This window comes from Polypterus senegalus, chromosome 3, assembly GCF_016835505.1.
Source record: "Polypterus senegalus isolate Bchr_013 chromosome 3, ASM1683550v1, whole genome shotgun sequence".
NCBI classification, from domain to species: Eukaryota; Metazoa; Chordata; class Cladistia; order Polypteriformes; family Polypteridae; genus Polypterus; species Polypterus senegalus.
In genome coordinates this window covers 173,517,282-173,542,206 of record NC_053156.1, presented here as the reverse complement: position 1 = coordinate 173,542,206, position 24,925 = coordinate 173,517,282, and the positions used below count along the sequence as shown (strand labels likewise).

General features: G+C 38.0%; 1 protein-coding gene across 2 annotated transcripts in view; it reads right to left on the bottom strand.

Moving 5' to 3' along the window:
* LOC120525693 (CSC1-like protein 1) overlaps window positions 1–19,033 on the bottom strand; it is a 148,901-nt gene extending 129,868 nt beyond the window's left edge. For both annotated transcript variants that reach the window (XM_039748216.1, XM_039748217.1), the window contains exon 1: window positions 18,875–19,033. The gene's annotated coding sequence lies outside the window, so the exon portion shown is untranslated. The remainder of the gene's footprint in view (window positions 1–18,874) is intronic.
* Between the last annotated feature and the right edge of the window lie 5,892 nt (window positions 19,034–24,925).

Sequence of the window (24,925 nt, the reverse complement as noted above, 5' to 3'; positions counted from 1 at the left end):
GCGTAATGGTCATAACTGGAAGCAGTTTTTCTCCATTTACTGTAATGGAGATGAGCTTCAACGCCGTGGGGGCGGAGTTTCGTGTGACATCATCACGCCTCCCACGTAATCACGCAGTACATAGAAAACCAGGAAGACCTCAAAAAAGCGCTGAAGAAAACATGCATTATATAATTGAGAAGGCAGCTTAAACAATAAGAAGCGAAGAGTGACATATACAACCATATTCATGAGTTCTGCTACTTCGGAAACAAAGCACGATGTAAACCTACACTTTAAATTAAGTTCATAGACAGGCTGCCGCTGGCGCTTGTAATTTAGTGCCTGCCCATATAAGGCCGTCTGTCAGCGGCAATCCAATAGCAAACTCCCACTAAATATTCACGGGTTAAGGACTGTGCTTATGCAGAGGAAGATGAGATGGTCAGGGTGGTGTTTGGTACAAACTCAGCGAAACTGTGAGTGAAAGTTTTAAGTGCCAGGACTAAGGTAACATTAAATACAGCCATGGACATAGCACGAGATGGCACCAGCACAGCTGGGAAACTTCGATGCATGTACACCGAGCGGCTCACGTGAACTGACGAGTGCACAGATAAAAGCAACAGTTCCAAAGAGCTGAACAAAACCAATTACACAATTGAAAAGGCAGCAAAAATATGAAGCGTTTGATACATACAAGCATATTCATAAATCCAAAACAAAGCACACGTTGGAAAAAGTCAACGTCCCGCTAAAGGAAGACAGTGTAAAAAAAAAAAAACCCGTGCATGCAGTTTGTCGGGTCTCAGATAAAGAAGAAGACAAGCTGTTTATTGATGCAGTAAGAAACGAATCGATGAATGAAACCTGTCATCTTTACAACGATTGACAAACACGGAATGTAACTTGAACACAACACATCCTACAAATACGAACCTGATTGAAAGAAATAATGATAATCAAATCCTTCATGACAGCAACACTCAGTAACACTCACAAAACAAATACTGTATATTGACAGTCATGTTACGTTATTTTTAAAATGTTCCCTTTTCTTTTTCATAGCTTTTTTAACACACTACCTCTCCACTGCAATACGGGTATATATATATATATATATATATATATATATATATATATATATATATATATATATATATATATATATATATATATATATATATATATATATATATATATATATATATATATATATATATATATCGATCTACATACGAATAATGGATACTTTATTCGCCATCAATGATTGTTTTGGTAAAGCCATACTCAGTGTATTCATTAGATGAACGGTAAAAAGTAAGAGCGAGGAAGGATGACTTATTGAGGCATGCAGGCTGTAGTGCGTCAACTCTATCTGAATTGCAATCACATTTGAAAAATATATCTTTTCAAGTTCTATTTAGTCCATATGTGTCAAACTCAAGGGCAGCGGGCCACATCCGCCCGCGTAATTATATCCGCCCGAGATCATTTTATATACTGTATTATTGTTATTAAAGCCGGGTATATGAAGCGCTGGTAACACAATAAACTACAGATCCCATAATGCAGCGCTTCAGCTGCCTTGCCAACACTTACCGCTTACTAGAGTTATTGCGCACTGAGTTTGCACGGCGCTTTGGTGACTTTGAAGAACAAAAAGTCCGTCTACATGCGGCTCGAACCTTGTGCATGTTTGGTAGCACATATCTGTGTGAGAAGCTCTTCTCAGTGATAAAGACTAACAAAACAGCACACAGGAGTCGCCTCACTGATGAGCACCTGCAATCCATCCTGAGAATCTCCACAACACAGAACCTCACACCAAACAGAAACGAACTTGTGGCCAAAAAGATGCCAGGCGTCCAGCTCTAAAATGACATATGAGCAAAGACAACTGAATGATTTGATTTGTTATTGCACGTTAAGAGCGAGTCAACCGTTTTAACAAACAGCGTATTGCACTGATCTGAAATAGCTGTGTGTGTGTATATATATATATATATATATATATATATATATATATATATATATATATATATATATATATATATGACAACAACACTCATCACTCACAACAGTGACAAAACAATTACATTGACAATCAGGTTACGTTATTTTCAAAATGTTTCCTTTTCTTTTCATTGCTTCTTTAACACACTACTTCTCCGCTGCGAAGCGCGGGTATTTTGCTAGTCAATAATAATAAAAAGCAAAGCCCTCACTGACTGACTGACTGACTGACTCATCACTAATTCTCCAACTTCCCATGTAGGTAGAAAGCTAAAATTTGGCAGCCTTATTCCTTACAGCTTACTTACAAAATTTAAGCAGGTTTCATTTCGAAATTCTACATGTAACGGTCATAACGGTCGACAACTTCCGCCATGTTGAACTTTCTTATTTATGGCCCCATCTTCACGAAATTTGGTAGGCGGCTTCCCTGCCCTAACCGAAACCGATGTACTTACTTATTTCGATGGTATGACACCACTGTCGGCCGCCATATTGAACTTTCCAACGTCACCAATTTTCCAACTTCCCGCGTAGGTAGAAGGCTGACCCCAATCTTCACGAAATTTGGTAGGTGGCTTACCCTGCGCTAACCAAAACCAATGTACGTACTTATTATTTCGGTGGTATGATGCCACTGTCAGCCGCCATATTGAACTTTTCAACAGTCTTTGTTACTTATGGGCCCATCTTCAAGAAATTTGGTACACTGGTTCCCAACACTAACTGAATCCTACTTACGTACATATATACGTCCATAGCCTGCAGCTCGGTCACCGTGCCACGTTCTTGGCTGCCTGCCTATATAAGGCCGTCCGTCGCTCCAGTCTCTACATTCCTTTCCTTGCTTCGCCACGGGATTCACGTCTCCCTACTGATAACTACAGCCTTTTTGTTTAATTGTAATAAACAAACAATAAAACAGTGGAGAAGCCGTGGATTATAGTAATTGTATTGGTATTTTACACTTACTTTACATTGCTCAGGTACCCATTTCCTTTATCATTCCAACCCCCATTACCATGTCTATCGAGATGATCACCATTGATCAAAGAACTGTCACTTACCGAGTGGTTTCCATGCCTGGAGATACCACCTACCTTTTCCATTCTCTTTGTTACATATTGCACGGCCATATCAGGCTCACTCTTGATATCCGGAGAAACATTGTGTCTTATGTATTGAATGACTGGAACAGGTTCAAGGTGTGGACTGATGACGGTATAGGAGATAATTATACTACACAGGAGCACTAGAAGAGTGAAATGCTTAAGCCCTTCACCTATGGTTCTGCATGTGAGTTGATGGCTGCCGCTTAATTGTTCGGTTGTCGCTTTCAAGTGTACCGAAATGGCCAAATATTTTACACTTTTGGACAACCTCCAATTCCTCTTAAACATCTTAGATTCACAGGTGACGATTTCAGTAGTGGACACTTTGATGTTTATGAATGTTTAAACTCTCAAAAGCTGGATGTGATTTTATCGCTGAAACCGGTTGTGTGCTTACAACGCTTGACAGATGCCGAATGTCACTTCAATACAACAAATCCTGCAAATACTGTCGTAATTGAAATAAACCATGAAACTCAAACCGATTATGACAGCAGCAATCCAAGCTGTGAGATTTGAGACAAGATTACTGTTCACATGGCCAACTGTAAGTTGCAAGCTCAAGAGTAAGCTCAGTGCACAGCTTGGTCATGTTACAACCGGAGGGCCGAACTGACAACATGGTATACAAAGAGATCCTTAACAAATAATTATTGGCATATTTTCCCTCAGTTTAAAAAGGTCAAATTTTCTTCTTAATAAAAATTTTAATGCAGTACTTCGCCCCTGCGTGTATTTTCCTAGTTTAATAATATATTTTCGCTCTTTTATTCGGGTTGAATTATAATTTTACAATATGTTAAGGATTTATGAGATTTATTCAGTTAATATTCTTTTTCTAAAAAGCTCAACCTAGTTCAGGAGCATGGAGCTTACACTGGAAAAGCCACGTGCAAAGCAGGAATCGACCCTGGACACGGCACACACACACACAGCCAATTCAGAGATAACAAAGACCTGATGGAATTGAGCCTTTACCTGAAGAAAAACAACAAAGTCAACAAACCTTAAACAAACAACCTAGACCAGGGGTGTCCGAGAGGACTGCAGTGACTAAGTTTTCATTCTAACCCTTTTCCTAGTCAGTGACCAGTTTTCACTGCTAATTAACTTATTTTTCCTTCATTTTAATAGCCCTGTTTTTAAGGATTCAGTCCTCTGAATTGACTCCTTTCTTCATTAAATGTCAGCCAAACAGAAATGAGATGTGAAACAAGGCAAAAGATGACCAGCTAAAACAGAGCTACAAACTCCAAGCAAGTTCAGCCAGTTTTTTAATGAGAAGACGATTCTTGCTGTTATTTAATTCCATGGCTTCTTGCTGCTATCATTCAGCCACAGCAGTTCCAATATTGTTGTTTTTCTGTTTTTTCTTAGTACACCATCAAAATATTTTGGTGACCTGAGCAAATCAATCATATTGACACCTTCACCTACAGTAAAAACATATTCATCCATTCTTTTTTTTTTTCTTATTTGCAATTCATCCCTCCATTTTCCAATACTATTGCACTGGGTGCAAGGAAGAAACCAGCACTGATAAGCTGCTAGTCCATTTCTGGGTACACCTACACTCATTCATATTATACGACCCTAGTCAAATTCAGTCACTAATTAACGTAACATGAAGATCTTCGAAAGGAAAATCTATGTGACCAAAGAAAACCCCATGCAGGAATGAGAAGCATATGCAATCTGTTGAGTCAGTTTTAGCAGAAATTAATATAAGAGCCAAGGTTGAATGGTATGGGGATGCACTCCTGGTCACAAGCACACATATACTTAAACTGGCTTATTTCATGTCAGTTTACAGAGAAGAGGTCAGGCTAAAATGGGTTTCTTTTAGAAACTGAAGAACACCAGAGTATGGATAGAACATGCTAGCAGACACACAGAGTATGAAAACAGACATAAAATTTCAATGACTAACCAAAGGTTCAAAGTGAGAAACCTGCAATATTGCATACGAAAAGCGGCAAGTTACACCTTGCCAGTTATAAGTTAAACAGTGTTACAACAAAATAAATATTTTAATCATTGAAAACATTCTGAATTCACTAAATGTGAGATGTATTTTTGAATTTGTAATATACATTTTGAAATGTAAGAGGGAGTTTAGAATCCTGATGAAAAAGCTTTATGTCATAAATGGGAACTGCTAATATAAATCACAATATGTTGAATATCAAACTTCAAGAACCATGGTCAGACCTTTCAGGATGAGTACTTGATTTGACGGTCAACACTGACATTAATGACCATCCTGATTATACAGTCATTTACAGTCATGCCTGCTACTAGACCTCTTTTAGTCATGTGTTGCAGTTTATGTATGCAGTAATAACATTTTTCAGTCATTTTAAGCAAGTAATACTTTCTTTGTGAATATTGTTGTGTGGTTGTGTCATTGCATGCTTCCAACCACTATATGGAAATCCACTGCATGATTCCTTACAACATCAGTAATACAGGAGGATCAAATTATAAATAACTAAAAAGGCATGTGTGTGTATGGTGAAGACTAGGTGTACATGGAGGTAGTTAAACCTACACTACTACAAAGAGCTCTAGCAAACTTGGAAGAGCAACAAAATGATACCCAAGCCTGGGGTTAAACTGTTCCTGGAAGAGATTTGAGGCAGTATTTTACATTAATTTATATTTGCATATGTGTATTTCACCCATTTGACTAGAGTAAAATGCAAAGTTTGAACATTTGTATCATTACTACACCATCAGTACAAGAGGTTTTCACCAATAACTACCAATTGCACTACTCTGCTGCTAATCACTGCAAAAAAGCTGTCTGTAAGCTTAAAAAAAAAAAAAGATTGTTTCAAACTGAAGATGAACAGAATTTATTCAGGCATTCAGCTTTCTGGAAGGCTTTTCGTATATAACCAAAATTCTTAGAAATAATGCTAGATACCGCCAGAGATATGTTTACAAGGTAATCTGTTCAATATGTACCTTTCACTGCTAGTGTTATTTTTAACAATCAGGATATTAAAGTGACATGCTACTCACTCAAACAAATAATAATAACTACAAACATTTACAGTGGGATGCAAACGTTTGGGCAACCTTGTTAATAGTCATTATTTTCCCGTATAAATCGTTGGTTGTTACGATAAAAAATGTCAGTTAAATATATCATATAGGAGACACACACAGTGATATTTGAGAAATGAAATGAAGTTTATTGGATTTACAGAAAGTGTGCAATAATTGTTCAAACAAAATCAGGCAGGTGCATAAATTTGGGCACCGTTGTCATTTTATTGATTCCAAAACTTTTAGAACTAATTATTGGAACTCAAATTGGCTTGGTAAGCTCATTGACCCCTGACCTACATACACAGGTGAATCCTATAATGAGAAAGAGTATTTAAGGGGGTCAATTGTAAGTTTCCCTCCTCCTTTAATTTTCTCTGAAGAGTAGCAACATGGGGGTCACAAAACAACTCTCAAATGACCTGAAGACAAAGATTGTTCACCATCATGGTTTAGGGAAGGATACAGAAAGCTGTCCCAGAGATTTAAGCTGTCTGTTTCCACAGTTAGGAACATATTGAGGAAATGGAAGACCACAGGCTCAGTTCAAGTTAAGGCTCAAGTGGCAGACCAAGAAAGATTTCGGATAGACAGAAGCGACGAATGGTGAGAACAGTCAGAATCAACCCACAGACCAGCACCAAAGACCTACAACATCATCTTGCAGCAGATGGAGTCACTGTGCATCGTTCAACCATTCGCACTTTACACAAGGAGATGCTGTATGCGAGAGTGATGCAGAGGAAGCCTTTTCTCCGCCCACAGCACAAACAGAGCCGCTTGAGGTATGCTCAAGCACATTTGGACAAGCCAGCTTCATTTTGGAATAAGGTGCTGTGGACTGATGAAACTAAAATTGAGTTATTTGGGCATAACAAGGGGCGTTATGCATGGAGGAAAAAGAACACAGCATTCCAAGAAAAACACCTGCTACCTACAGTAAAATATGGTGGTGGTTCCATCATGCTGTGGGGCTGTGTGGCCAGTGCAGGGACTGGGAATCTTGTCAAAGTTGAGGGATGCATGGATTCCACTCAGTATCAGCAGATTCTGGAGACCAATGTCCAGGAATCAGTGACAAAGCTGAAGCTGCGCGGGCTGGATCTTTCAACAAGACAACGACCCGAAACACTGCTCAAAATCCACTAAGGCATTCATGCAGAGGAACAAGTACAACGTTCTGGAATGGCCATCTCAGTCCCCAGACCTGAATATAATTGAAAATCTGTGGTGTGAGTTAAAGAGAGCTGTCCATGCTCGGAAGCCATCAAACCTGAATGAACTAGAGATGTTTTGTAAAGAGGAATGGTCCAAAATACCTTCAACCACAATCCAGACTCTCATTGGAACCTACAGGAAGCGTTTAGAGGCTGTAATTTCTGCAAAAGGCGGATCTACTAAATATTGATTTCATTTCTTTTTTGTGGTGCCCAAATTTATGCACCTGCCTGATTTTGTTTGAACAATTATTGCACGCTTTCTGTAAATCCAATAAACTTCATTTCACTTCTCAAATATCACCGTGTGTCTCCTATACGATATATTTAACTGACATTTTTTATCGTAACAACCAACGATTTATACAGGAAAATAATGACTATTAACAAGGTTGCCCAAACTTTTGCATCCCACTGTACATTGAAATGAATACAAAGGGAAAACAAAAAAGTAAATAAACAAACCCTTTGAAAATTATTTTCATGGTTACGCTCAGTGTTATAAAATGCTGGCTTAATCACAATCTATATTGTTTGTAACGCTTTACCTAGAGTATACAATTTTTTCTTTTAAATTTTTGATCCAATGGAACTTCTTTACTTAATTGGAGCTGAAGGCAATCCTATCAGGTGAAAAAGCAGAAAAAGTCTTTCTACCTATCACAACATGATTCAATTTTTTTCTACCTTCTTAAAACACACACACTCAATTTCTCATGAAAACTGTACATTTGTTATATCTTTAGCACATAACAATAACCTCTATTAGAAGTGGTAAATGACATCCAAGTGGATAATTTGGTAGTCCGGATACCTGGGACTACTAGTTTTTAATTCCAGACACAAACTAAAGACTTGCAAAGCCCTGGCAAACTACCATATGCTTCGGATCTTTGGCCCATGCAATAATTTTCCTTTTTAAACAAAAATTGATAAAAACAAAAGACCTAATTCTTTATGTACAATTTTAACTTTGATGTCGCTTTTAAAGACAGCTGCTTATAGTGCACCAGACTGCTAAATCACTGTCTAAAGCAAGAGTTCCCAAAGTGGTCGATATGAACTTTCTAGGGGTCGATAGTTTCAATAAAAAAATTTGGGGGTTGACGACAGCAAACATAGACCCCCTTACTACTGCCATTTGTTTGTTACTTCAAAATATCTATGATTCCAATAGGTACCTAATTAAGAAGTAAAATGATTCAAAACACTTTTTTGATAAAAACACTTTACATACCAAACTTGCGAACGAAAAGGTAAAATGTGTCATTAAAAGAGTCACACGTAAGAATGCATGAAAATACATGTAGCACAAACATGTCTGTGCATTGTCTTATCGAACGTATCAAAGCAAGTGCGGACATGAAAAACCATTGGTCCAAACATGACAAATTCTAATGCAGTGCTATACACAGGTCACTGGCTGTGGTCAACTAAAGGTGTAGGACACTACAAAGAACAATACTGCACTTCAGAATAACCCTGAAGGTCAAACTGATGAAGGCTTTTGACAAAGAAACCAATTGGTGGGTCTAAATTGAACCTGAAAACAAAATTTGAGAATACAATATTACATCAGTATTTCAATTCACTTTTGATAAAATGTTATTGTGTACTTTGGAAAATGTCCACACATCAACATGACATAATCCTTTAAAATTCATCTATTTGCTAAAATATTCTCCATCAAGAGGAAGATTGTGTTTATATTGTGGTAGGAGAGTACTATGCCCTCATGTACAACAAAACTTTACAAATAAACTTTGCTATGAAAATGTGTTGGTAACCCTCCACTTAAAACCTGGGCTACCAAAAAGTGTGTCTGGGCTACCATACTAATTTAGAATTTGTTTACCCCTGTATTATAAATTATCATTGCTTAAAGTTTTTTTACTATGTACGAATTTAAAAAAAAGCTTAGTATAGTCTTGTCAAAAATAGGAAAAAGTGGTCAATTTGGGCTAAAGGCCACTTTACAAACAGAACACCAAGAGTTCACAAAAATTAATTCACCAGAAACCTACAGTGCTGGAATGTTGCATTAGGGATGCTTAAATATTGTCACGAGTCCCTGGAAGGGGATAAATACTTTCATGTATTTTCTTCCTACGAAGGACTATACATTTAAAAGTAAGAAATATCTCGGTTTTGATTTGCAAAATCCACAAAACAGCAGTAGGTATGGAATAATTACTGTTATAAACCATACCTCATAGGGTAAAAGCAGACATAAAAAATACTTATTTTGACCAATTAACTTCCACATTCTAATAGGAAGTGAACTTTGTAATGACAGAAAAAAAAAACATGAGTCAGTTGCTATTACCAATAAGCTATAAAAATAAAAAACTCATAATTAGGTCAAGAGTTAAAACAAAACTGACTAAATAATGTTGCTAATGCATGCAGTTCATTACCCTGGAATGGGAGGGAAACAAATGGATGTGATCTCTCTCTCTCTCTCTCTCTCTGTCTCTCTCAAGAACATATTAAGAAAAAGTACATCTTAGTGAAGCACAGCTGTCAAAAAAGTTAAATGGATTTGGAGAAAAAGATTGCGGAGGATGATAAAATATATGTCAGGAGTGCCAACACTTTTTTGGCTTGTGAGCTACTTTTAAAATGTCCAGGTCAAAATGATCTACCTACATTAAAAATGCTAAATATAAAGGCTGGCTCACATAAATATTTAGGCAGCACATTTCATGTTTGGGTACTTTTCCTCTGCGAGCAAGTTCCAAAACTGTCCATGAGTCCTGGACTTCAGCTGAATGTCAGCCTGTAATGTCAAAATCTCATCCTCCACTGTAGACAAGTTCAGAAGAAACAGTGTTGCAATTTTTGATGCGAGTAAATAAACCTCAATATCTTCCCTAAATGGATAGCACATAAATGTGGTGACTGGCTCAAGTAAAGCAAAGTCTTGAAACCGTTTGTCAAAGTCTGGCAGACAATTTTCAATCTGCACTGTGTTGCGCACACTGTGAAGTTGCGCACACGCCTTCCGCTGCATCTCTAGCTCTGATGCAAGGTTTTGGAAGTTCCCCAAATCATGGAGCTGCAGCTTTGAAGACAGATGTGGCATTTTTTTGTTTGAAAGTACTAACAGGTTTGCCTTTTCCTTAAAGGTCTAAATTAAGCTCATTCAACATGTTGGTCAGATCAGTTAAAAATGCCTAGTCTAGCAGCCACTGATCGTCATTAAGTTGCATGTTTAATGACAAAGGAGAAACTCCTTTATCTCCAGACAGAGGTCTCGAAATCCCTGCAGGAATTTCCCCCTACTAAGCCATCTGACGTCAGTGTGTAACAAGAGGTCAGAGTAGTTGCAGTTAGCCTTCTCCAGATGTGCACAGAACAACCGTCTTTAAAGAGATCTTACTCGAATAGAATAGACGATTTTCATTGCCACATCTATTATCTCTTTCATGTTTAGCATGAAAAAAATTACCAACAATTTGATAGTTTTATAACTCAGAGATGGATATTCTTTTTCGAGTGATGTCCAAAATTGAGACAATGACTGCATTTTATGTCTGGACACCAGAGTGACATCAGAAGACAACTCAATCCGCTATTATGTTTCACAAGGATCAAGTGCACATGATTTTTATATCTTCCAAGAAGTGATTATTAATCCAGAGGTTACCTTTACAAGGATCCTCATTTTAAGGAAAATAATTATTAAAGTTTTCAGCTAACACCCTTAAATGTTGACTTATTAATATGACTTTCTGGTTGGCATCAGCAGCAATCAAAAATTCTCCCTAAAGTGGAAACATTTATATATCTTCCTCTTGTACTCGACTATCCCAAAGAGCCAGCTTCTTTTTGAATGCATCGGTTTTATTTCTCAGTGTAAAAATATTTGTACAGGACCCCTGAAGAGAAATACTAAGTTCGTTAAGAAGGCTAAATATGTCATACACGCAAGCTTAGCCATCCATTCTTAATTCAACAAAGGTTCTACTAGGTCTGATTTTCACTCTCGCAGAAACTGCTTTACTTCTTTCCTCAGTTCGAAAAGGCATGCAAGAACACTTCTTCTCGATAACCACCTCGCTCCTGCATGGAGAAGGAGATGTTGGTGGTGCGAGTCCATACTCTCACACAGTGTCATGAACAGCCTGGAGTTCATAGCTCAAATACAAATTTCATTACTGATCTTCACCACGTCATTCATCAGTGTTTAGTTCAGTAGAAAGCTTCTTTGCAGCTAGGTGCTCCCGGTGGATCATACGGTGAGTGGACGAAACTTCTAGGTGCACAACTTCCTTTATTTTCACAACTAGTCCAGCGTAACATCCAGTCATGCTCACCACATCATAAGCCATGTGTTTGAAAATACTCATCAAGAGCATTAAATATCTCTGAACTAGTGGAGCGTCCAGGTAAGTCAAGACAACAAAGAAGTTCTTCCCTTAAGTCTTCATCTTTACTATACTTCACGATGCAAAGTAGAGTAGCATGTTTACTCAAGTCAGTTGATTCATCAAGTTGAATCGCAAAACATGTCGATTTCTTTATTCCATCTACAACTTGTTTTTCAATATCAGTGGCCATATCAACAATTCCCCGATCAATGGTGGTGTCTGAAAGCAGTATAGCCTGTAGTTTTTTAGCAGCTCGAGGACCCAAAATTTCTTGTACAAGATCTACGAATCAAGGCTTTACTAAATCCTCACCAATAGTAAACTTTTTTTCGTTTTAGTTATTCGGAGAGCAACTAAATAAGATGTGCGACACAGCGACTTGTCAGCGACTTGTCACTAGTCGTCATCATTTTCATTTGACTGTTCTGAATTTTAATCTGGTCACAATCTTTTAAAAAGTCCAAAGGCTTACCAGTAAAATCTCCATGCTTCGAATGCAAATGAAGAGAAAGTTTGGAAGGTTTTATAGCATCATTTGACAGAATTTCAGAACAAACTACACACAAAGGCCGTGGAAATAGTTCACTGTCAGGGGCTACAATGAAACCAAGCTTTAAATACTCCTTATCATAATGCCTGACAAAATTTCCTTTTCACTTTTTGGTTCGTATTGCACATTCTGAAGTATCAACATTTCTTTTTCTTTGTTTCTTCTAAACTTGAAGCACTAGTATTTGGCATAGTTTCTTTTATGAACTTTATATAAAATGTATTAAGCCCAGGACATATAATGATTTTAAACATTCACAATAATGCCTTGCCCTAAAACTGGTATATTGCCCAACTCTTATCTATTCAACTGTATACTATATCTAACACATGAAATCAAACTCTAGTTAAATAAACATTGGAGAATAAACTTATAAAAGTTACTGTTACAAATGCAAAAATTGACACCAATGATAGTCTGTTAGATGACTGCAGCTACACATCATTCATACCACTCACATCACTTGTAAAGAGGGATTGCACAGTAGTACACTGAAAAAATGCTACCTCACAGCTCCCTGAAACTATCTTCCATATGGAGTTTGCAAATTTAGATTTCTCTACGGTTATCCGGTTATCATCTATCATTCCAAAGATACAAAGATTTGACACATAAGTGACTCTAATTTGGCCTGCAATAAGTGATTGAGTAAGTGTGTGCCTTGCAAGTGTCTGGCATCTACCCCAAAGCCGGTTCGTCCTTTTTGCACTCAAAGCTGTTAGGAGTGGTTTTGGTTCCCCAATACCCTTGAATGAAAAAAGCAGGTTCACAATCTTAGCCTGTTTCTCCTCCGCACAAAACATGTACATTATTTTCTCCATACTATGCCATTCATCTTCCTCTCACTCTGACTCCACGACACCACACATTCACCTGATCAATCTCATCTCTATTCTTCACAGCTTTACTTCATATTTTGTCGTCATCACTCACATCCATAAGGCATACCCTATGTCTTATACAGCTTTTGTAACCTTATCCTCTAAAATACTGTAGAAGCTTTTTTTTTTTTTTAAAGTCAGAATGAAAGACAACTGCCAGAATTTCTTCCATGTACCTGTCAACCCTTGCTATCACTGCATTTCTCAAACCTCCACCTGCATTCAAAATCTCACCTAACTAGCAGAACCTCTCCTTTTTATCCAAAACAACTCAAATGCTACTACCTAAATTTACATTTAACAAATCAGAATTTTGCACCCTTCTCACATACTTTCTAAACAAAAAAAAAAAAAGGTTGCAGTTGCTGAATGCAGACTGCCTTACCCACCACTACTTGTTTTATGCACCCAATTTTGAAAAGCCATAAACTAGAAGTATATTTTAATAATAACTCCATTTCACACGCCACACAGCCCTGCTCCCACTTTTTTCACTCCTGTCCTTAACACTGAACTGTAATATTGGTCGTCTTTATTTACTTTGAGGCGTTTACCTCCCAAACTAGCTTTCCATTTCTGGAAAAAAAACTTCTGATGACCTGGGGTAGGAATAAAGTCACCACCTCTTGTGTATCATAATAGGCAGCAGAAAGATGTTACAAAAGTAGAACAATTGGTGATGAAAACAGGCCATTCATACCAGCAAGCTTGTCCAGCATATACACCTAAATTGTCCAGAAAACATCAAGTCAAGATGTTATGTTCCCGAAAGTCTTATTCAGCCAACATGCTTCTCTGTAATTTATTTCATGTGTATTGGCCTTTACAATAGGAAAAACTTTATAACATTTAGGCGAAATCTGCCTCTAACAAATCTCTAACCGTGTTTCTGTGTTCTCATTGAAAAATTTATTTTTAAAATGGTTTTAAATACTTTAGTTATGTCACCATTTATTCTCAGTTTACCTACACTAAAAAGGCATGACTCTGTCAATCTTTCCTCATAGGTCATTCCTGGATTCAATCTAGCCACTCTCCTTTAGACTCTCTCTAGTGCTATGTCTTTTTTATAATATGGAGAATAAAACTGTACCCAGTACTCCACATAAGGCCTCACTAGTGCATTATATAACTTAAGCATAACCTCCCTTGAAATGGCCTTCACACATCTTGATTTACAACCTATTATCCTATTGATCTTTTTGATCACTTCTGTACACTATCTTCATACAGATAACAACAGATCCACTATGACTCCCATTGTACATTCAAATCTAATGGCTCTCTATCCTACACATAATGTATTACATTTACTTTAAATTTTGTGTGCCACAAATCTGCCTAAAGCTGTAGGCTGTGCAAGGCCCCATGTAACAATTTAGCCAATTTTGCATTATTTCCCTTCCATGTATTTTGGTGTTAGAATGGGCATCTACTCTTAAAAATCTGCTCCAGTATGCAACTTTAACATCTTATATATATATTTAAAAAAAAACCACAGCAAATCTAAAATCTATAATAATAATAATGCACTTTATAAATCATGCATGTACTTTACTTCCAGGATAAAATCATGTGAAATGTTTGAAAGAGAGTAATGACATTAAAAATTCACATACCAGTAGTTTTGGGTTCAGAGGTCTTTATCATGACAGCGCCAAAAAAAAAAAAGGAAACATGTGGATGTAGTGGTGTAAAGGGACGAACAGGATATAGCAAAAAAAAACTCTGCCAATGATCCATTAATTAGTGCTTATTTGTACATGGAGTGTTACTGTGTTAATCATTTGGGTGCTTACTATATGCAGACCAAAGTTTAAATAATATGGATATCTTAGCATTGCAGTCAACAGGATGTACACCTACATGGCAGAAATGCACCATCTGCCAATGTGCTTTTCAGCAAAATAACCCCATAATAATAATTCCATATTCTATAAGAATAATAAATTCAACAATTGTAGGAAATTTCTGTAAAACTTCCACCAGTAAAAGGCCTAAAATCTAAAACAACATTAAACAGTTCTGCATGATATACAATAAGAGTGTACGCAATCATTACTTAATTTGTAAATCATGCTTTTTTTATTGATTTACAGTATGTATAAACTTTAGATGATACACACATTCAGTAAACCAATTACTAGTTTCAATCATGTCTAGGTTAGGAAGTGGGCCTCTAATATTTTTTATATTTGAAAATTTAAGTCAACTTTCAATTTTGGCCATGAAAAGAAAATTTTAAACTGCATATGCCAGAGGAGGTTTCCAAGCTGACATAAATTTCCAGAGCTGCAAGTAACATGTAGAAAGTAGAGAGATAAACAGAAACAGCAAACCTCACATTAACTATGAACTAAGAGACATATGGCCACAAAACAAAACTTGGTAAATGTGCATCTACAATTACATGTAACTTTTCATCAGATAATCAGATTGATCTACACTTAGTGGAGAGATATAACAAAACAAGAAGCATAGTGCGGGTAATGCCTGGTTTTCTTTATATCACTGTAAGTCATATCACATGAACAATCTCAAAATATGGTTAAAGCCTCAATGAGTTTCAATGGTTTAAAATGGTTTCCTTTAATAGCCGTACACACAGCTGTGTAGCAGAGACAAGTACAAATAAAACAATTCATTTATTTAGTAAATATTTAGACTTGCATGTAATCTCTTTACAAACATAATAAGGGGAAAAAAAGTGAGCATATTATTAAAGTCATGAATGTGGCTATGTGCATGAATAATGGACTGGTGTAGGACCATTTCTTACTTGGCATCTAATGTTGCCAGGATAGGCTATGGGCCACTTAATCCTGAACTGGATTAAGCAGGTTTGATAAGGAGTTGAGATGATATATTCTTAAAGCCAAAATTAATTAATGTACTGATCATCTTAGCCTGCTTCATCCAATGCAATATATGGCTGCACTGCACAGTATGCCCAAGCACCCACCAAAACTCACTCATGTAGGAACAAGTTAGATTCAGAAATCAACATTACCTACTAGCCATTCAGATGTGAGGAGGTACTCTGTGCAAACATTCTCAAGAATACAGTACTATCCAGTGGCAAAAAAAATGGAGAAACGTCAATTAAGTTAACTAGTTTACTCACGTAAAGATTCCAAAGATGGATGAAGCAGTTTGGTAAATACTTTTTTGGGGTTTTAAAGGTGTCTTTGCTACATTTGCCTGTTTTGCATGTGTGTAGTTATTGCATTAGGCTGCCTTCTTTTAAAACAATGTGTATTATTTTAGAATGCTCCCTTTATCTTGGTGCATTGGCTGAATGGATTAAACCACAGAATTGTGCTACATTTCCAAAGCTGAACAGCTGGTGTGAGGGGTGGGATTAGTTGTCGAGAGTCCAGAGAAACTCTTCCCACAGCTGGATGCTTTTGGAAGCTAAGTGATCCTAGTTCTGTATTGCAGCTGTAAATAAATTAGACTAACAGTCTCTAAATATATTTGATGTTTTGACCAACAGTGTGACAAGTGCCATCAACTAATATTACAAAGAAAGCCACCAAAACTGGTATTCTCAAACCACTGACTGACGCATGTAGAATAATTAACAGGTTTTTAAAGAGTGGATATAATCTTAAACAAGTTAATATTAAATCCACAGTGCATTGCCACACGTAGTATTATTCGAATTATGATGTTGGGTTAAGGCAACCCACCCATAAGCCCAGCAAGTGAAGAACGGAGTTTAATAAAAACAAGAAAAAATATAAGTCTGTAAAAATGGCACAAACTGACAGAAATCCAAATGTGGTATAAATGTACAGTAGTAAGCAGCTGCAGTGCAACAATCAAAATTTAAAAATTAGGAACATTTGGTACAGCACATTTCTACCACTGTAACACTGTTTTACAATGGTATGAACTATGTAGTCTAAAAAAAAAAAAAAAAGATCAGTTTTATACTTGGAAAATATTTTTTATCACTTCAATAGTAACCACAACTACTTCTCTCAATAATTTACTTTGATATATTAAACAAAGAGGTGCCTTTTTTTTAAAAAAGATGATGCAGCTTAACACATTTCCTTTATGAAAATGGGAAGAGATTCGCAGCCTAATATTAACAGCAAAAAAAAATGTTGCAAGCATTTTTGCACCTTAAAAGACCAAGTTTTTACAGTCATGTATTAAACACTAATTATTCTCTATCTGGGGTGGGTTGGCACCCTGCTCAGGATTGGTCCCTGCCTTGTGCCCTGTGTTGGCTCCAGTAGACCCAAGTGACCCTGTATTCTGATTCAGCGGGTTAGAAAATGGATGGATGGATATTCTCTATATTTCCACAACTACAGTACATATTTTAAAAAACACTCAACTCTCACTAAAAATGACTGCATTGAGCAAAACTGTTTTAAGGTTGAAAGAATACCCAGCATATTACCATTATATCTAAAGCTGCACAAACAAAGAAGTTCATTTACTGCTGTTACTTTGCATCTAATTATCAGATTATCTGGAATGAAAATTTGCTGATACTGGCCCAGAGGTTATCTTATTAAAAATGAAAAAAGGGGGAGGCTGGAAGCAGCACATGTATCACATTTAAGATCATGATTCCAAATGGTTCCTTATTAAACACTGCTGATACAGATACAACCTATTAGACTGATGCAAAAACAACTTTCAAAAATATATTCTATCAAAAACAACTGCCTTCAGAAAAGTAGGTAATGGCGATTGAACGTACTTTTACATTTTAAATAAATCTGCCCTGTACACCAATACTTTCTCAACACGAATTTTTGCAATTTGTTTTCAGTTTGGAGGGTAACATCACGGTCAGTACAGTTACCACATGAGGTAATTAGCAGGGGGAATCTCCTACTTTGCTCTTCACAATCACTTAAGATTTTTCCTGTTTTTTTTTAATCATTTACTGTTATTCTTTTTATTTGGTATGCACGGGTTATTAAATTATCTTTACCATTTTAAATTGCTAACTGTCCCGTGTGGCAGCTTTCGATTCCGCTCCTTATGAAAAGCATTGAGTTAAAGGCAACACCAAGCGGCGCATTCTGCAATGATAACTACACGTTGTAATATGCAATCAACAAAAACCGGAAAACGTCTTTTGGCGATTCTAAACTGACCTCGCGTCACTGGAGGTCTGTTCGCGAATAGCACCCAGTCCAGAGTCAAGTCCTGCCTCACTGACCCTGGCCTGGATAATGCGGGTTTAGTTATACTTCGAGTGTGCCCTACACTGGACTAGCGTCCCGTCTATAGTCTGAACCAGCCCTCTGCCCGATACTGTCTGGATCTGCCTTTCCACAGGATTATGTGGGTATAGGAAATGGATGGATAGCACTTTTTTTCGTAAAACCCCACTGCACTCCTCCTGTTCAAATAAAGAGGTTTTCCTAATCAAGACATTGCTTTAAAGTACTTACTAAAAGTTTAAACATTGAATGCTGTATGATTTATTTTTTCGTCTGAATTCTCAAAGTGTCACCTGTACTTTAAGTACAACCGGTTAGTCCCTACATATGTCATTTTTTAAAACGAATGAATTTGTGTCTTCCGCGTTCATTTTACCGCCTGCTCCGCTAACAGTGTGCGTCCGCTTTTAATTCACTGACGAAAGCCATTTTATATGCTGCGTCGCTGTTACTAATAAATTCATGAATACAGAAGTAATAAATGCATTCTGACCTACCTGCTTGTCACACTTTCCCCAAATCCGGTCGGCATGCTATGCCTCTGTTGCAACTCTAGAGGACTCCCTCACCGAAAACTCAAAACAAAAAAACTTTGTACGTCGACTTAAGAAAGCGGGTCACGTCCCGCAGGTGTTGGATTTCAGTCCAGCAGTTAGAAGTTGTTAAAATGGAGTGGGCGTGGCAAATGCAGAATAATATGCATGTTTGAACCAATGATGAGCGGCCCTGTGTAAATTAGGCATAGAAGGCGGTATTATGTAAATATATGTGAAAGGTGAATGTTCACAACCGGGGCGTTGTAAAGAACAGTGCTAGCATTCGCCGCGATATCGTTACGTGGCTCTCGTGATCTCACGTGTTGTTTAAGATGCTTCAGCAAATTAAAAAACAGGCAGAAACAAATTCCTTCTTCCCATTCATCTTATGCGTAATCACCTCCGCCACGAGCAGACCCTCTTCCTTCAGATTGTTAAGCCATCTACATCTGATTTGGCATTCCTCGCTTTCTCTTTCCCAGTACTTCCATTCCCATCCCTCTTTAGCCCACATATTCATTGTCTGTCCTCATCACATGTCCATACCACTTCAACCTATTTCTCTGTACTTTCTTAGATACCTCTCCCACTTTTGTTATACCTCTGATTTTCTTATTTCTTATTCTGTCCTTCTTTCTAACTCCACACATTCATCCCAGCATTCTCATTTCTGCCACCTTAAACTTCTTCTGTTGTGCTCCCTTTACTGCCCATGTGTCAGCTCCAGAAATAATATTGGCAGTTATCGCTCAACTAGGCCTTTCTGTTCATTTTATGGTAAACATTCCCTAATTTGTTTTTTTTAGCCTTGTAATCCCTGCAGATTTTTTTTTGTTCTGTCCTCCCCAGCCATCTGATTTAATCATTAAGAGATTTAAAAGTGAATCCATTGATAAGGTCTGTACTTTATCTATGACTTGTATATCTGTGTTATGTAGGTGCATATTGATTTATTATAATTTACTAATTTTGGTATGGCATTTACTCATTTATTTTAATTTGTTTTTCATTTATTGAAACATTTTTCTTTGACATCTTGTAAAGCACTTTGGCCTACATTCTTCATATGAAAACATGCTATAGAAATAACTGCCATTGTTGTAATTTTGTCTGCCCCATTTTATCTCCCTTTCAAGCTAATGGTAAACGAAAGTGACAGCAAACAAATCCTTCTTAACTTGGCAGTGACTTCTTAGTTAGACATATTTTAATGAATGTCTGTAGATAAATCACAGGAAGTTTTACAGGTACAAGGTTGCAAAATGCTGGGAAATTTTACATAGACGAAACAAGTATAAATAACTTCTAAACAGTTTAATGAGCATACTGTATGTGCTTTAGCGCTGAGCCCATTTGCATTTTGCTGGCACATTTTAAGTTACTCAGGCATTGTTTCCGCTTTAAAACTATTTATCCTTGCTTTTCCAAAAGTAAAGTCCATCCATTCTCTAAACAATATTTACCCTTAGCAGCAAGCACAGAGCGCAAGGCAGAAACAATCGCAAGACACGATGCCAGTTCATCGCTACCAACACCAAAGTCAATACATAAAAATCATAATTAAGTCTCAGATCTTCTTCTTCTTCGACTTTCGGCGGCTGCCATTAGGGGTTGCCACAGCGGATCATCTTCCATATCATCCTGTCTTCTTCATCTTGTTCGTTTACACCCACCACCTGCATGTCACCACATCCATATATCTTCTCTTAGGCCTTCCTCTTTCCCTCTTGCATGGCAGCTCTATCGTTAACACCCTTCTCCCAATATACCCAGCATCTTTCCTCTGCACATGTCCAAATCAACGCAATCTTGCCTCTCTGACTTTGTCTCCAAACTGTCTAACCTGAGCTGACCCTCTAATATACTCATTTCTAATCCTATCCATCCCCATCACACCCAGTGCAAATCTTAACATCTTTAACTCTGCCACCTCCAGTTCCATCTACTGCTTTCTAGTCAGTGCCACCGTCTCCAACCCATATAACATAGCTGGTCTCACTACTGTCCTGTAAACTTTGTCAGGGATGCCAGGGGCCATGACCCGGCCGGGACGCCATGAGGGACCGATGTGGGTCTCTGCCCACCCTGGATCACGTGGGGGTCGCCTTCCTGGTTGCTTTGGGGGCCCGTGGTCACCGCCAGGAGGCGCCCCAAATGCCTTGGGGACCTGTTACCCCAGCACTTCCACCACACCAGGAAGTGCTGGGGGAGGACTTTGGACGGCACCCGGAGAGCTGCCGGGAGGACAGCCGGCACTTCCGCCACGCTGGGGCGTGGCCAAGGGAGGAATGCCGGGAACACCTGGTGCTCATCCGGGACTTGTATAAAAGGGGCCGTCTCCATTCATTCAGGGCTAGAGTCGGGTGGAAGAAGAACAAGGCAGAGACGAGTGTGGAGGCGGCCCGAAGAAAGGCATTTGTGGCCAGGACTGAGTGTTTTGGGGTTTGTGCACTACTTTGGACTGGGTCTTAGTGACCATAATTTGTAAATATATTTGTAAATAAACATGTGGTGGTGATTCAACAACATGTCCGCCTGTCTGTGTCCAGGTCGGCTCCACAACTTAGTAATCTATTTTTTATATATTTATAGCCTACAGGTGTGTATTTACTCTCTAAAAGGCTTATTTCGCTGTTGCTATAAGTTATCCAACTACTTTTTTTCCCTCAACCTGGTTAATCTAATTTGGGATAGCAAGGGCCAGACTATGTCATGGCAGCAGCAGGAACCAGCCTTAGACAGGCTGCCAGTTTATCACAGGGCACACTCTACTGTCACTCATACTGTGCCAAATAATCCAAAAGGCAAGAGAAACCTAAATGGACACAAAGAAATTGTACTTCCCAAATAGCTTTTCAGTATGAGCAGCAACTTATGCTGATAATAATACAAAATGATAATACAACCATGTGTTTAAATAGTAAAATGGGATGACTTGAGACTAGTGATGTTCTTTCTATTTAAAGAACATTGACAAGCAGGAAATCCATTTCACACTAGTATTTCACCACATTTTATGTTATATTTTGGCTTAGCCACAGGCCAGCATGGTAGCTTATTATGACCAGCTCTCACTGCTGTTTTTAATACTGTTGCACAGGTCACTTATGTGTGGTGAAACTGGACTGAGCAGGACCACTCTGAAGGCACAAGGTGCAAAACCAATATTCTACTACCAAACTGAGCTACAGAGAGGGACTGCACAAAATAAAGAGGAGTCCAACAAAACAAAACAAAAAACATCTGATGCCCTTATGGGCCTTATTAAACATTCCTTGAACAAGTGTCTCTCCTGTGAGCTGGCCCACCCATTTCACCAAAGAAAGCACCACTCCAATGCATTGCCTTTTTCACATTCCATCTCTGTCTCTACCTCCTTCTCATTCTGGACCCAAACCTCTCTTCTTCCCATCAGCTGTGTGTTCATTTGATGTCCTCTTGACTCTGTGCTCTGTGATCCCCCTCCCAGGGTCACTCTCTTGTATAGTTTAAATAAAACTGAATGTACAGCAACAGATAAAAGCTTTAGCCTTTTAAATAAACCAGGTTCTTTATTATATTAATAATGACTTTGAAAAGTATAACTATCACTAATGCTAAAATGTTGCCCCATAACTTTTTGACAGCCCCTACCTTGAAAGTAATTGGCCAATATCTATCTGCTTTGCTAAAAAAATGTAGTTGAAGTGTGTAGACATTGTGAGGGGCAGCCAGCATCCCTACCCAGCCTGGCCACCCTCGAGGTGGAAGGGCATGGGGAGACAGATTTCAGAGGGCTTTTTCTCCCCTAGGATGCTAGATGGCAGAGAGCCCAGGCTCAGATCCCTGTATGGGTGCCCACAAGCCATGCTGGGTATTGTATTTTTTTTTTTGCCTTTTATTGAATTTATTAAAAGCATGTAACATTCCATACAATCAAGTCAAACTTAACAATTCAATTCAACCCCAACCTATGAGAAAGAGAGGAAGGCCAATAACCAGAGGAAAACTTTGAGAGTACTAAAGGAGTCCTTCTCCCCAATATCAATGTTTATTCTAAAATGTTATTGATTATGTCCTGCCAGGTTTTAAAAAAGGTTTGAAAGGATCCTCTATGTGAGAATTTGATTTTTTCCAATTTCAAGTAGTATGTAACATCGGTTACACTCTGACTTAAAAGAAGTGGGCTAGGATTCTTCCAGTTGAGTAAGTTAAGTCTATGTACAGTTTGTTTGTCCTCCTCCGCTTTAAGCCTATCTAAGAGTACACCAAACACAGCTATTAATGGATAAGGAAAGATTGTGACACCAAGGCTGTCTGATAGGCATTTAAAATTTTTGTCTAGAATGATGTTAATTTGGTGCATGCCCAAAACACGTGGCCCAGTGAGGCTGGAGCTTAATTGCAACGTTCACAGGTTGGATCTTGCCCTGGAAACTTTTTGGACAATTTTAAACGAGATAGATGTGCACAATAAAAGATTTTAAGTTGAATAATTGAATGCTCTGTGCATTTGGAGCTACAGTGAATTCAGTGCATGGCTGCTTTCCACTACTTTTTTGAAATGTTGAGTAACAGATCCTTTTCCCACTGTACTCTGGGATCTTTGTAAGGAAGGGACTTTAAAATGGTCTTATAAATTATAGAAATGCTGTCTGAGTCTTCAAGACTGATCAATATTTCTTCTAGAATAAAAGTGGTGGGAGATGATGGAAAATTGGGCAGATTTCATTTAGTAAATTTTCTGATTTGGAGATAGTGGAAAACTTGTGTTGATGGGAAGCTAAATGTGGAGTGTAATTGTTCTTAGGATGCAAAGACATAATTTATATACAATTCTCTAAATGATTTAATCCCATACATTAAAAACTGTGTAAGTTTGGGAGGGTGGAAAAAGGTGGTTATCGTGTAGAAGTGCCATAGATAAAATATTCTCTAACTTGAAGTGCTTCCTATATTGTTTCCATATTCTGAGTGAATGAAGGACAAATGTTGTTAGTATATTGATGAAATGCTGGATATTGTAGTTCCGGGGGACAGCCTTGTTGGGTCCCGTGAGCACCACCAGGAGGAGCTGTGAATTTTTGGGAGCCCCTGCCGGGGGTTACTTCCAGGGATTAGATAAAAGGAGCTTTCTGCCTCACAACAATGAGCAAGAATCAGAAGGAGGGGGACAATAATTGCGTGGAGGAAGCAGTGGCCAGTAACAGAAAGGAAGAAAACACTTGTGCTGTACTGTGGTTTATTGTACTTGTGGCTATGGTGGTGGGAAATGCTTTCAGAGAAGAGCTTCCCACAATAAAAGACTCTTTAGCCTTTTAACTTGTGTCTGAGCCTGCTTGTGTTTGGTGTTTGGGGAGCTGGAGTGCCCCCTGGTGTTCACAACTTTTAATCAAGCAAATTATTTTTGGAAATGTTATGAAGAACCTCCAATTACTACATTTAAAAACTACTATTTTACATTGTTCAACCTTTAAAGTAGTGGTGCAGAGTTAGTTTAAGTTTTCCGTTAGTGGAAAAATTGGCACAGTATACTCCCATGTTCCATAAGTTGTGAACCAGAGGTGAGTAGTTCTACTTCTTTTTCCTCCCTTCTTTCTCCAAATTATGTTTCAAATGGTCATGAGGATGAAATCATCCATCTCCTATATTAGGGGGAACCAGACTCCAGTCATTATGACACACTTATTCCAAATGAAACAGTGCTTACTAATTCAGAAAATGTGGATGCATTAAGTTCAACTCAATGCAGTCGGTGATACTGTAGGTATAACAGCTTTTGGCCAGAGAAAATGGAAGGTAAGAAAAATTATGATTGGGTCTTGCATGAGGGCAAAACATTGGAGTACAATGTGCAAAATTACAAATTTTGAAGGAGCCACTGAGCAGTCCATTGCTGGTGCAAAGTTTGAGATAAAGAATAAATGCACAATATCATATAATGTGTGTAATGTCCAAAGACACTAGGTAAGTTCAATTTAAATAAAATGTTCTTATTGTTCAACTCTTCATTTTGCATCTGAGTGAAAATGA